The sequence below is a fragment of the Cyanistes caeruleus genome, chromosome 12, assembly GCF_971803275.1.
Source record: "Cyanistes caeruleus chromosome 12, bCyaCae1.hap1.1, whole genome shotgun sequence".
Lineage (NCBI taxonomy): Eukaryota > Metazoa > Chordata > Aves > Passeriformes > Paridae > Cyanistes > Cyanistes caeruleus.
Genome location: NC_141712.1, coordinates 7,059,457 through 7,071,736, shown reverse-complemented (window position 1 = coordinate 7,071,736; position 12,280 = coordinate 7,059,457).

Sequence of the window (12,280 nt, the reverse complement as noted above, 5' to 3'; positions counted from 1 at the left end):
ATCCTTGTGGTGGTTTGTGCTCCTAAATCCTCAAGGGAAGAATAAAAGCTCTACAAACAGCCCCTTCAGAAGATTATCTGCATTAAATCAGTGAGTGGGTTGAAAATTGCATCTGCCAGTGTGAGCTGGATGCTCCAAGGCTGCCAGAAGTACTGGGATTGTGAGGCCATGGATGGTGAGGTCCCTGTTCAGCCCCTGCACAGGTGATGGTCTGTGACAGCTGGACATTGCTCCTTTCCCAAGAGCTCATAGGAGTCCATTTGGAAATGACCTCACAGGGGAGATCAAAAGTAACAAGGACAGATGTGTTGGTTGTCTCCAGCTCAGTCCCAGGGACTGGTATAGCCAGAACAGCAAAATCTTAAGGCAGCAAGGTGCAAAAATCATTGATCTCTCCCAGGTGGAATCTCTGGCCACAGAAAATGTCAGTGTGGTGTTGCACCCATGCCAAGCAGCTCTTCTGGGAGGTGCCTTCATTAGCACTGGCTTTGCACTGCTCAGGGCACACACACGGACACTTCCCTTCCTTCCCAGGGACTGTGGAGCTCACCAAAATGAGGTTCCATGTGCCAACATGTCCTGCAGAGGCCTGTGGAGGGATGATAATGGCTGTAAGACTTGTCAAAGTCTAATTAGTTGCTCACAGAAGAGACATTTCAATTTTTTTGGCCGAATCTTTTTTGTTTGGAAAGATCCCAAACCCCTGTTTCCTGGGAGCTTGCCTTCGCTGTTAAATCCGCAAAGGGCTGCTCCATGGGATGACAGATTTCATTTTAAAATTTTTTTTCAATAATATTCTGCTTTACAATGGGATTTTTGTTTCAAGGTTAAATAAATGATAATTAGAGTTGAGTGTGTTCTAACCCAATGGGTTGTATGGGATGTTTCCTCACTGGCCTCCTTTCTGGCAGCACCAAGGGGAGTGAGTTCATGTATCACTGCAGAAAGCTTATGAGAACCCTCAAAGCATTATGAAAATTGCTGTGCACAGCTATTTCGTTTCTGAAAGACAAATTCTGTGCAAAAGGTAAGAGACAACAGGTGAACAGTGGTGCTGCTGTGGCAGGTCTGTGCACCAGCTCCTGTGCACTTGGTGGGAGCATCAGGCCAGTGTCAGCCCACCCTGTCTCCTCCTGCCCTCCAGCCATAGATAAAGAAATTCAGACAGAGAAATTCACAATTACCCCTAAGCAAAATCCCAAGCAGTTGAGGCTTGTACTCAGTCATTAGTCCCACCTGCTCAGATTCCTTACAACCACAAGAGCAATACCTTCCACCCCAACTCCTGTGGATGGCTGAAGCCCCAGAGGCTCACTGGGTGAATGAGACCCCCACACCTGCTGTGTGCTCCTCTGAGAACCTGGGGCAAGCCTGCCCTGAGGGTTCAGGGTCAAAATCTAGCTGGTCTGGCTTCTGAAGCTTTGAGCTGGAAGGAAAAATGGTTACAAGTGCTCTGATTCCCTCTCAGTGCAGTAACATAGGGAGAAAGACCATATCTTCTAATTCTGTTGTCATCCATTAACATCTCATCCTCCACAAACTTCTTTAATCATTGGAGGGCATTTGCAAATATTTAAAAATGCTTTCTCTTCCTTCAGGAATTTTTATTGGGTTTTATAGAAGGTTTATAATAGAGCAAATAACAGTTTGGATGAAATTCTGGGAATTCTTCTGTAGTGTGCTTCTGCATGATAATCATTATGAGATTGCTTCCCCACTGCTTGCTTAATGCAGCTGTCCAAGTTTTGTATTTACTGGGAATCCAATTTGTTTTAAGAAATTAACAAAACAAATACTTAAGTACTGTGCTGAACCTATCGTAAAGATTTTATTCATTTTGGTGAGAAGGAAAAAAAGCATTATAGTGCTTATGGAACAGCATTTGAGGCCACATTTATGAAATTGAATCCCTACCAAAATAATTTGCTCATGCTAATACAGATGTCATATGGCATTGAAACAATTATTCCGTTGGTTTTGTCTCCAAATTGTGTCAAACTTCGCTGTGGCAGTGGGCAAATATCTGCTCAGAGAGGCAGGCTGGCTGCTTAGCTAAAGCAGCAATGCCCTGATCTGCAGAGATGCTGGTGGGACTGTGTGGTCCTCAGATCCAGTGGCAATATTTATGGTCCTCAGAGGAAGGAGTGCCCTGGCACTCGCAGACAGGGCTGCCAAGTCCTCCTGTCCCTCCTGTAGCCCAGCACATGAGATAATTGCTGTGCTTTTCAGGGCAGGCACTGTTGCTCCCTGTGAGCTTGGACACTGTGGCATCACTTCTCTGAATGTCCTTTGCTTCAAAGCACTGAGGAAAAAATGGGTCTTTCTGGTGACAGGAACCCTGTGCATCTCACACTGGGCTTTCCAGCTCATTTCTCTCCCAGTGTGGCCTCTGGAAAACTTCCTCCAGCCCAGTGGTGACTATAACTCTGCAGCAGGTCCTGGTGACTTGCTGTGCTGGGAGTCATTTCAGTCCTCCCTGTCAGCCCCAGGACCTCCCTCCTCTCACAATTGTTCAGATTTGGGTCTCTTTGCTCATGTGCATTTGTAGAATCAGTTTCTCCCCAGAATAGTCTGTCTTTTGCTACCATCTTCTGAGCTATCTCAGCAGGATAACCAGAATGGTGAGCCACCCCTCTTTTTCCCAGATACCTGCTGGCATTTTTAAAAACAGCTTGTGTACTTGTGCTCCTAACGGTGTGGGTAAGGATTATCTGAGAAGATTATTGGTTATTATTGTTTCCTTTTCTAAGGAGAAAAAACTTGCTAATTGCAAAAAATGAGAGTTGAAAGGTAAAACCTTATAGCAACTCCTTTTAGAGTAGAAAGAAGGTCCTAGATCTTGCAGACCACCGAGATGAGCTTGGTGCCAGCTCATATCCAGTAGATTATTTGTCTGCACTTGGCAGCTCATGTTTTTTATTTCACTTTTAATTTTATTTTATTTTTTCTGAAAGAACCAACACCCTACCTTCTGGATCTCACCTAGTACACATTCTTAAAGCCTGTATATTTGCTCCCTATGGATATCTCTGTGCTTGATCCGGCAACCAGAGCAGCACACATACACTGGGCTTTGTTTTTAGGAGGGTAAAGAATGAGCTGTGATGCAGCAATGAGCTACAGGCCCTCCAGAAGAAGCCTTTAATTCTACCCAAATTGCCCTCAGCCAGTCTGTGGCTTCAGACTGTGACCCCTGTGCCAGGGAAATTATCAGGGCATGCCCTTATCACAGCCCACAGTCAGTGCAGGCACAGGGAGAGGCTGTGGAGGAAGAGAGTGCTGGGAACAGGTTGTTGGCATCTGTGCTGGCAACAGGTGACATTTTTTTATGGGAAAGAATAGGGCCAAAGCAAGGACGTGCAACTGTTTATTTGGCTTTGCCTTCTGGGGAGGAGGGGAGTTTGGAGGTTTTTCCTTACTAGGCAGGGCAGGGGGGCATGTCCTGGGCTGAGCCACTCCCTGAGCCTCTCCTGAAATGTAGCAGGGTTGCACTTCTGGCAGGAGGGGTTTTGTTTGGAAGTTTGTTTATTTTTCTTTCCTTTTCCCCCCTCAGTGATGCAAATGGCATTAGGCTTTCCAGCTGCTCTTCTTTCACATCTAGAAAAACTTCACTGGGCAGTGAAGGGGAGAAAAAAGATGTTTTGGCAATGAGATGTCTCACTGGTGTCTGAAACCAGGACCTTAAAACCTTTCTTAATCTGGTGGCTGAGTGCCTGCATCAGAACAGGCAAATTTCAGATAATTTTCCTGCCTGTCCATTAGTGACTCAAACTGAAACAGAAAACACACTTTTTAAAACTAATCCACAGTGCAACTAGCTCTGAACTGATTTGGGTCATGTGTGTGTCACATTGCTAGGTCTACAAATACCTGTGACTTCAGGATCTAATCTGTTTGTAGGTTAATTTACCCCAGATTGCTTACCCAGCTACGTCAGAGCTGACAGTTTGCTCTCTCTCCTTGGAAGAACGTGCAGTACAAAAGTTTCCTCCCTGTGATGCTGACAGGGATGTGATCCCACCCTCCGCAGGGCTGCTTAATAAATCTCTTGCCACGTTGTGTGTTGGATACTAACAGCAGGAAGCATTATTTTAGAGGATTTAAATTAGCAAATTTTATTTACCACACCAGTATTCTCACGAGGCATCTCACTTCTATCTAAAAGGGTTTTAAATTATCAGCTTTTATTTATCACAATGGTATGTTCCTGATTTATCACACTTTCCTGTGTCTTATTTACTCAGACCAATATGGCATAAAAATAGCTGTGTAATATAGAGAATTCAGAAACACCATGTGAGTTTTCTGAAAGCAGGGAGGAATTGCAAACAGTTGAAAATATCACAGAAACATTAAGTGATACAACTTTTGAGTCTGCATTTGACTGTATATGCTATTGAAAGCAATGAGGGCAAGAGGACTTAATTTAAAAGCTTTGCCAGTGCTTACAAAAGCAGGTTTAGAATGAAAGTCTAAAATTCAAGGCTACTGCAACTGTGTTTAAAACTCTAAGTTAAAGCTATACCAGTTGCAAGACAAACTGATAGGAGCTTTTGGGTTTTGTGTCATTCAGGAGACTGATGTCTAGTTTCAGATGTCATTTCAGTTAGATCCCTGCATTAAAAAAAAAACATTTAAGAGCATCTCATTTTACTTTTTTCATCTCTGGAGCTGCTTCTCTTTTTTTCTACTTACAGAAACATCAAAAGGAATTCAGGCTCACTTGGTCATAGTCTGGACATCAGGTTTTTGTAGGAACAAAGAAAGATGTGGTATGCCCTTCACACATGCTCATATTAAAAATTTATTGGGGAAGTTTCAACATCTTTCAATTATTAGGCAGATTTTAAGGCTCTTGTAAGTGGTACAATAGTAGCAAATGCCAGCTGATATTTTACAGAAATATTCCAAATAAAAATACCATTTGATTGCAAGGGGGAACAGAACCTCCAGGAACATATCTTCATTTTGGTAGTTTAGTCCACAGTAACAAAAACCACATTGTACCAATCAGATATTTAATGAGCCTCTAACTCCATTTCTACCTTATCCCAAAGGTATAGCAAATAGTGCTGCTTTTTTAAAATATCAAGAAAACATCATTTGCTCTAAAATGTCCCTAAAAGCAGGTCTAAATTGCCAATAAAGGCTAGGTAATTGTATCAGCATGGATCAGAAAGCATTTCTCAGAACTGATGAAATAGTTTGCGGTATTGCAGAACCTGAATGATGCTCTCTGTACATTACACTGGAAATATCAAAGACTGGTCTCAGTTTAATTTGCTCACTGCTGTGTATTTTGGATTTTCAGGAAATATTTCTTGCTAATGTCATTCTGTTTTGCTTCAAATGTAATTTGTTTGGGGAAAGTCAGGCGATTTCTGCAATCAAAGGTTCACTTGGAAGAACTTTCTGTTTAGTTGTCGATTATAGAATATTCTTTTTTCAAGAAAATTGCACATTTTAAAATTCTCAAATCTTGTATTCTTTATTTTATTCAAGATTTTAGACATTTCAAATTTGAAAAATAATAATTTGAAGGATTGTTGCCCATCTTATCAGCTCTTTCTCAGTAGTTATACAATCATTTGACAACCAAACACACATACAGTATAAATATTTAAGAAAAAGTAAATTCCATTAAGCTGCAGTGTGATAGATGCAGTAGTAGGTACTTATCTTTGAAATATTAAACTCTAGACATTTATATCTGTACAAAAAAGAGTTTCCTGCCATTTCATGAGAATTATGTGCCTGGCACTAATAAAATATTAAACTCCAATTTAAAAGATAAGTATCTTACCCACTTTTTTCATAATAAAACATTTTACAGTGCATATGAGAGCTAATATGCATCAGAATTTCCATACAATACTGTATTTACAAACTTTTATGAAAGTTTTGTGTCTGCATTTATTAGTTGCTGTCTCTATTTAAGCACTTATTATTTCATATAATGACATTGTGTGCTTCAATAATGCATGATAGAAGGTATACAAACAGGTTTTATTTTTTGCAGTGGGGTTTTCTTTTGTTACAGGCAACTGCTGCTAGTTAATTAAATGTAGATAGCCCCTGAAAATTGCATTATCCTTTTCTGTCCCTATTATATAAATTAATGTCAGATTGATGCAATGTTTCATGTTTAAAATAATAGATACATGTGTTAAAAATTATAGCCTTCAGTTTTCTTGTTTGACAATGCATTATTTTCAGCTGGAATTATTAGTTTCTAACCTTCTGTCCAGAATGTTTTGCAAAGGGCAGTAAGCATTAAGTGTTAGTTACCAAATACAGTGTCTTTTGAAACTTCAACAATATTATTTGTAGAGGAAAAGATATAGTATAGGGACTTTCTGTTTTGAAAATAATCTAATAAAATTAAATATTCAACAGATGGTTATCAATAAAAGGAGAAGTTCCTTTGAATGAAGAAAAGTCACCTTTTCTGGCAGAGGGATTTCAGTGTCACCTGCCTCATTTTCAGCAAGTGGCTCATTTGCCTTTTCTTTCCCAACTCTTTATATAAAAAGGTGAGAATTAAATTCTAATTTTTTTTTTTAAATCTCAGGTGTCATCCCATGAAGTCACCTGAAAGCTGAAAAAGCATAAATATCTTTGTCATTTTCCTGTCAAACATCACAATCTCCCAGCTTTGCTTCACTGCCTTACCTGAGCGATGTCATATCTATGTCATTAAAAGAAGCTGCACACTTAGGGTGCTTTTTCCTGTTCTCATAATTATCCTTTTTTACAATTTACAAAAATATTTCATTAGACTCTTTGTACTACAGCTTTTTGTATTGTGATCAATGTCAGTCGACAGCTCTGCCTTTTTTTAATTACTGAACTGGGTGATTAGAGTTAATAAGCTATGAGATGTAAATACTGCCATTTCAAATAAACAAGAAAGCACTTAGAAACCAAAACAAAGCCTTTCATTGAACTCAGGCACAGCATCCTCTGAGAGATATGTGGCACAAGTGATTCAGTATATTACTTGCTGTAAAGAAATATGCACCTTGTTTCTTTAAACAGCAAAATCCAGCAGCAGGTTTTCTGGGTCTGAGATATTCTTTTAAAAGGTGCAGCTTAAAAACTCCCGCATTTTCAGATCAAAAAGGTCTTTTATTTACATTTTCTACTTCCAAAATGAAGAGAAAGTCGTTCTCTCATAAAAATATTTTATAAAAACACCTTTGGTTTTCACTTTTCTTCTGTAAAGGACACGCTCCCCACTCTCAGAGGCAGCAGGTTTCCACAGAGCCATCCACTGCTGCTTTTCCAAAGCAGAAACCCTTTCTATGTGTATGTAGTCTGTAACATTTAAGAGATGGTGTATATAAACCTGGGGTTTGGGTTGAAAGCTAATACTGGGTTTTAGAACAGCAGGTACGTGTTGGTATAAAAGGAAATTTCCTTCCACATTATGGATCCTTGTAATTCTTCCTGCACATTCTGCAAATATTGATGGTAAAGTCCATACATGTATGTCCTTGGCATCACTAATAATTTTACTGGCTTGTTTTTAAATCACTTATATATATTAAGAGTTAGTTACTTGTAAGATGGACGCATTTTTGTAGTTTCTGATTTCCATTAATGTCCTTAATGCCTATTTTTACTCTTTTCAGCAGGTATCTATTAACACTGCAGTGTTTTGTAAACTCCTTAATAATAAAAAAACCTGCTATGAACATAAAGCGGGGGAAATGCTGCCTAATTGTGGCCAGGATATACTGCACTTAATATCTGTTGTCAACAAAGCAATTTGCCAGATGATATCTTTAAATCCTTTCCTTAAATTGTTTCTAGCACAAATTATTGTAGATGGTTGCATTCAAGAGCCAGTTACAAAGAGTTGCTTTTATCAAAAATAATAATAATAAAAAAAAAGCAAAAAAAAAAGCCCCCCAACAATTATCTCAGTCTGTGTTGGCAGGATGAGGATTTATTTATGTTTTTTCACAGGGATGTCTGTGCTGACTTTGAGGAGTCTGTAGCAGCACAATATCCAGCAGTATCCAGCGTGCGCTGCTGCCGCATGATTCCATTAGCGCGGCTGCCCAGCGCTCTACAAGGTTACGTGGCTGCTGCCCCGGGCATTCCTGGCACACTGGGACAGGGACCTGCTCCTTCTCCATGGCCTCTGGATGGGCTGCAGGGCCCAGGAGCTGGGATCACCCCCAGTGCTCCCCACTGGGCACCCTGGCTTTCCTCGGCGCCTCTGCAGGCTCGGCTCCCCATCTCAGGGGCTGCGGCTTCGCTCTTGAACTTGGGAGTTTTTCATCTCTACCCTTAAATCTTTTTGCAGTGAGACTTCAAGTCAAATGTGTTTCAGCACACTTTTCCTGAGCAGGCAGATTTACATATGCATTAGGTTCATTTTATCAGAGTACACACACAGCAATGACACATCTCATTGACAATGTGCTGTCTGATGGATAACTCCATACAAAACACATATTTGAAAGGAAAATTGGAGGAGGAATAGGATTAAGAGTCTGTACATAAGTGACATCATGTTTTGTGAAGATGAACTGCAGGAATGTCTTGCCCTTCTTCACAGTTTTGGATTATTCAGAGATCCAACAAGTGTTTTGCAAGTGTAAAAAATCTTGCTGCACACCATCATCAGGCAGAAACTGCTGGGACAAATTCTGTCCATACCTGAAATCACTACATCCTCCATTTAATAATGAAGACACTAAAAAAGCTCCTAGAAACTTTGATTTTCAGTGCCTCATTGCCACATGGGACTAATTCCTTATCCAGGCAATGCAGCATTGTGGCTTTTTCTCTCAAGGGTGAGCAGCAGTGCTTAAATATTGTGTTTTTATCGTGTCCTGAGTCATGGGTAACAACAGCCCTGCATTTCCAGCTGTGTGGCTGCTGTGGTCCTCTCCTGCCAGGATGGTGTTGAGCACTTTACTTGGCAGGAGGAAAGTGGGATGGGAGCTTTGGTGGCAGCTGCCACTTGTCAGCTTTATAGGGTGTCAGTGACATGGAGCTGTGGAAGATTTTAGACACCCAAGTGTGTGTTCTAACATTTCTTTAAGCAGAATGCCCATATACTGCCAGCCATCCTTCTTGCTGCACTGCACAGGCTTCTTCCTACTTTCCTTCTTTTCTTCCTTTCTGTTTCTTGTTTGTAAAGATTTTTAATAATTTAAAATATATGCAGCTCTGACTCAAGGTAGACAGTTTCTTCTCTATGTCCAGGGAACGAATAGAATATTTAATTACAAAGGAAAAATATAAATAAAATGCAGTGGTGTTTCTAGGGGAAGATGCACTGCTTCCTGGATTTATCACCATCACCAAGGATGAATGGGACAGCAACATCTCCAAAGCCCAGAGCTGTAACTCTGAAAATTCATGGCATTGAGCTCAGCAACCTTTGCAGGCTTTTCTTGGGCTGGTCACCCAGGATGTTCTCATGTTTATTTTTCTGCTGAAGGAAGATCTTACCCATCATGTGCCAAACCTAGAAAATAAAAATATCTGGATAATTTCATGCAGACCCTGATCTCTGCTTTGTGGTGGTGTTTCCTCTGGAGATGGCGTTGGTCACACTCAGGTCTGTGGCTGCACATGACCTGAGCTCCACCTCTGCTGCTGGTCCCTGCTGGTCATAAGTGAGAGCTTGCACAGAAGTGCACTCCAGTACAATTTTACCTTGGGAGTGAAAAATGCTTCGATTCCATCTTGCCTTGTTCATTTAATGTCTCAGTGAGCTAGTACATACCTTTGAATTCCTACCTCAGGTTTACCCTCTATAAAATGGCACAATAATACTGTCTCGGTGCCTTTCAAGGGGAGACTTCTAAGGATCTGTTAATAAATGTCAGTGATGCACTTTAGAGATCCTCTAAGGAGTATCCTGTGGAAATATCTATGAATTATTGACTCTCTTTCTGACCCACTCACTAGCACAGTCCTGAAATCCCTTAGAAATAAGGTGCTGGCACCATAGCTTTAAATTACACTGGTTTATGCAAAAGTAAGCATTTAGGCACCCAACTACCTATATATATATATATATATATATATATATATATATATATATCCTAACCCTAACCTTGTCTTTGATGGGAAAGTTGGCTAGTTGTGTACCAGGTAGGCAGACTTTTTTTCAATTATAAACCAAACTTTTACAGAAAAAGAAACCTCCACCCATCTCAAAAGAAAGAAAAAAAAATAAAAAATCAGTGTCTAAAATGAGGTTGATGAATTGGTTGTGTTTTAAAATCTGTCTAATTCTTGGATGCTGTACAGAACCCCATCAACCCACCAGGGATCTGGGGGACTTCCAGGACTAGGAAGGACCATAGGAGAAAATTGCTCCGAGTTCTTCATCCCCTGGGGAGGTGGGGGAGAGGAAACAGAGAAGGCAGGTATTGTTCATGTGATCCTGCTCATCCTAGTGAGCATTACAGTCCATTGGCAGGAGCACCTAAAAAACTACATGGCTCAGGGTTTCCAGCTTGGGGGGCTGTGCAATAGCATTGCAGATACCTCAGTCTGGCTTCAGGATGGGGCTCAGCATTATCCACAACCCATCTCCAAAGATGAGCTCTAATTTCAGATTTGTAATTAATGATTGGTTGAGGGTGTTTAGCACCTCTCCAGATCAGCTAAGTATTGGTTTATATGAATAACAGAGCAAAAAATTTTCATTTGAATTCTTTCTATATGCTTGTGTGTGAAAAAAAAAAGGCAATCAGCAGTACAAAAATATTGTTAAAGCCTTCTTGGCTGTGCTAGATTGTTCACATAAAGAAAGGTTACAAAAACATCCAGAAAATTTCTTACTGTTTCACCCCTGTGTTTTCCAGCTATGTCATTTCACTGTCTTCATTTAGTGTTTCATCCAGACATTTTCAAAACAGATAATGTTGTTTTATTTCACTCGACTTTGTTCTGACTTTTCCTTCTATTTTCTTTTAATTTATTTTTTTTAATTTGCTTTTAATCTAAATGAAAAAATGGTTTGAAATAAATACAGCACCTTTATCCTCTAAGGATTACTTTTCTTCTCTTCCAGTTTACAGCAAGTTGAGGGAAAAAAAAAATTATCCTTATTCAACTGAAGTTTATTTTACTATTCTAGGCCTGTTGTGGAGTAAGAAACCTCATCTACAAGCACAGTTGTGTCCCAGTGACCTTGCCTGGGTCAAACCTCCCGTGGAAGGGAGGGGATAGGGAAGAGATGAAGAAGGGATTGAGTGGTAGGAGAGATCCCTGAAGAGGTCAGCCAGCAGCGAGGACTGTCCCCCAGCTGGGGCAGGGGATGGGAAGGGAAAGGCTGAGATGGTGAGACCACAAAACCTGAGCTGCTGTAAGCAGCACTAGCATTCACTGACATCTGTACTTTGTGCTAAATTTTGGAGGAGGAGACAAGGAAATGACCTCTGTGCCTCTCAGCCTTGATTTAAAGACGGTGTTGTTATCTTCATTCGGTGTACATTTTTAAGAGCCTGCACAGGGCTCCACCCAGGTCTCTGTGCAGCTTGGGGCACTGCTCCAGGGAGAGCTCCCTCCTCTGTTGTGAGAGCTGATTCTGGAAAACAGAGATGGTTCCTAGGAGGAATCACAATCTCATCAGCTGAAGGGTGGATATTGTGTTTTTGCTTGTTTGAGATATTTGCACGTGACAGGTTGGCCTTGCTGGCCTGGCTCGTGTGGGAAATCAGTTCGGCATTTATGGGTGCTCCTGCCTTGGAGAAGATGATTGTAGACCATTAAAGACAGTCTAATATACCTTGAGGTTAACTCACACACTGGTGATGAGTATCAGGATTTCCATAATTTTTTGGCAAGCATCCTTTCTATTTATGTAGCCAACTATTGATATTCATAGCTTAAAAACTGGTTATTCAGCTAAAACCCCTGTGCAATCAATCAGTGATACAGTCTATCAAGTGTCTCAGTCAGCCTGTAGTCATTACTATGTTGGGATTATTTTTTTTTCATTTGGAGACATTTGGGATGACTCAATTTCTCTGATCTTGTAGCATTCCCTGTGTCTTTAGAGGGGAATTTGTAATTGTTGAATTATTCTTGGCCATCCTTCATTCGGAATTTATGTTGTAATTTCAGCAAAAGCCAGACCTTGTACGGCAGTTTTCATCTTTTTCAAGGCTGCTTCTATTTCTTGAAATGCTGGAGGGTTTCCAATTATTCCTTCTGGTCGCTTTGGATGTGAATTGTAACAGATCATCCTAGAGTCGTGGTTCAACATTGTTAAGCTTATCAATATAAATATAATGTTAAACCC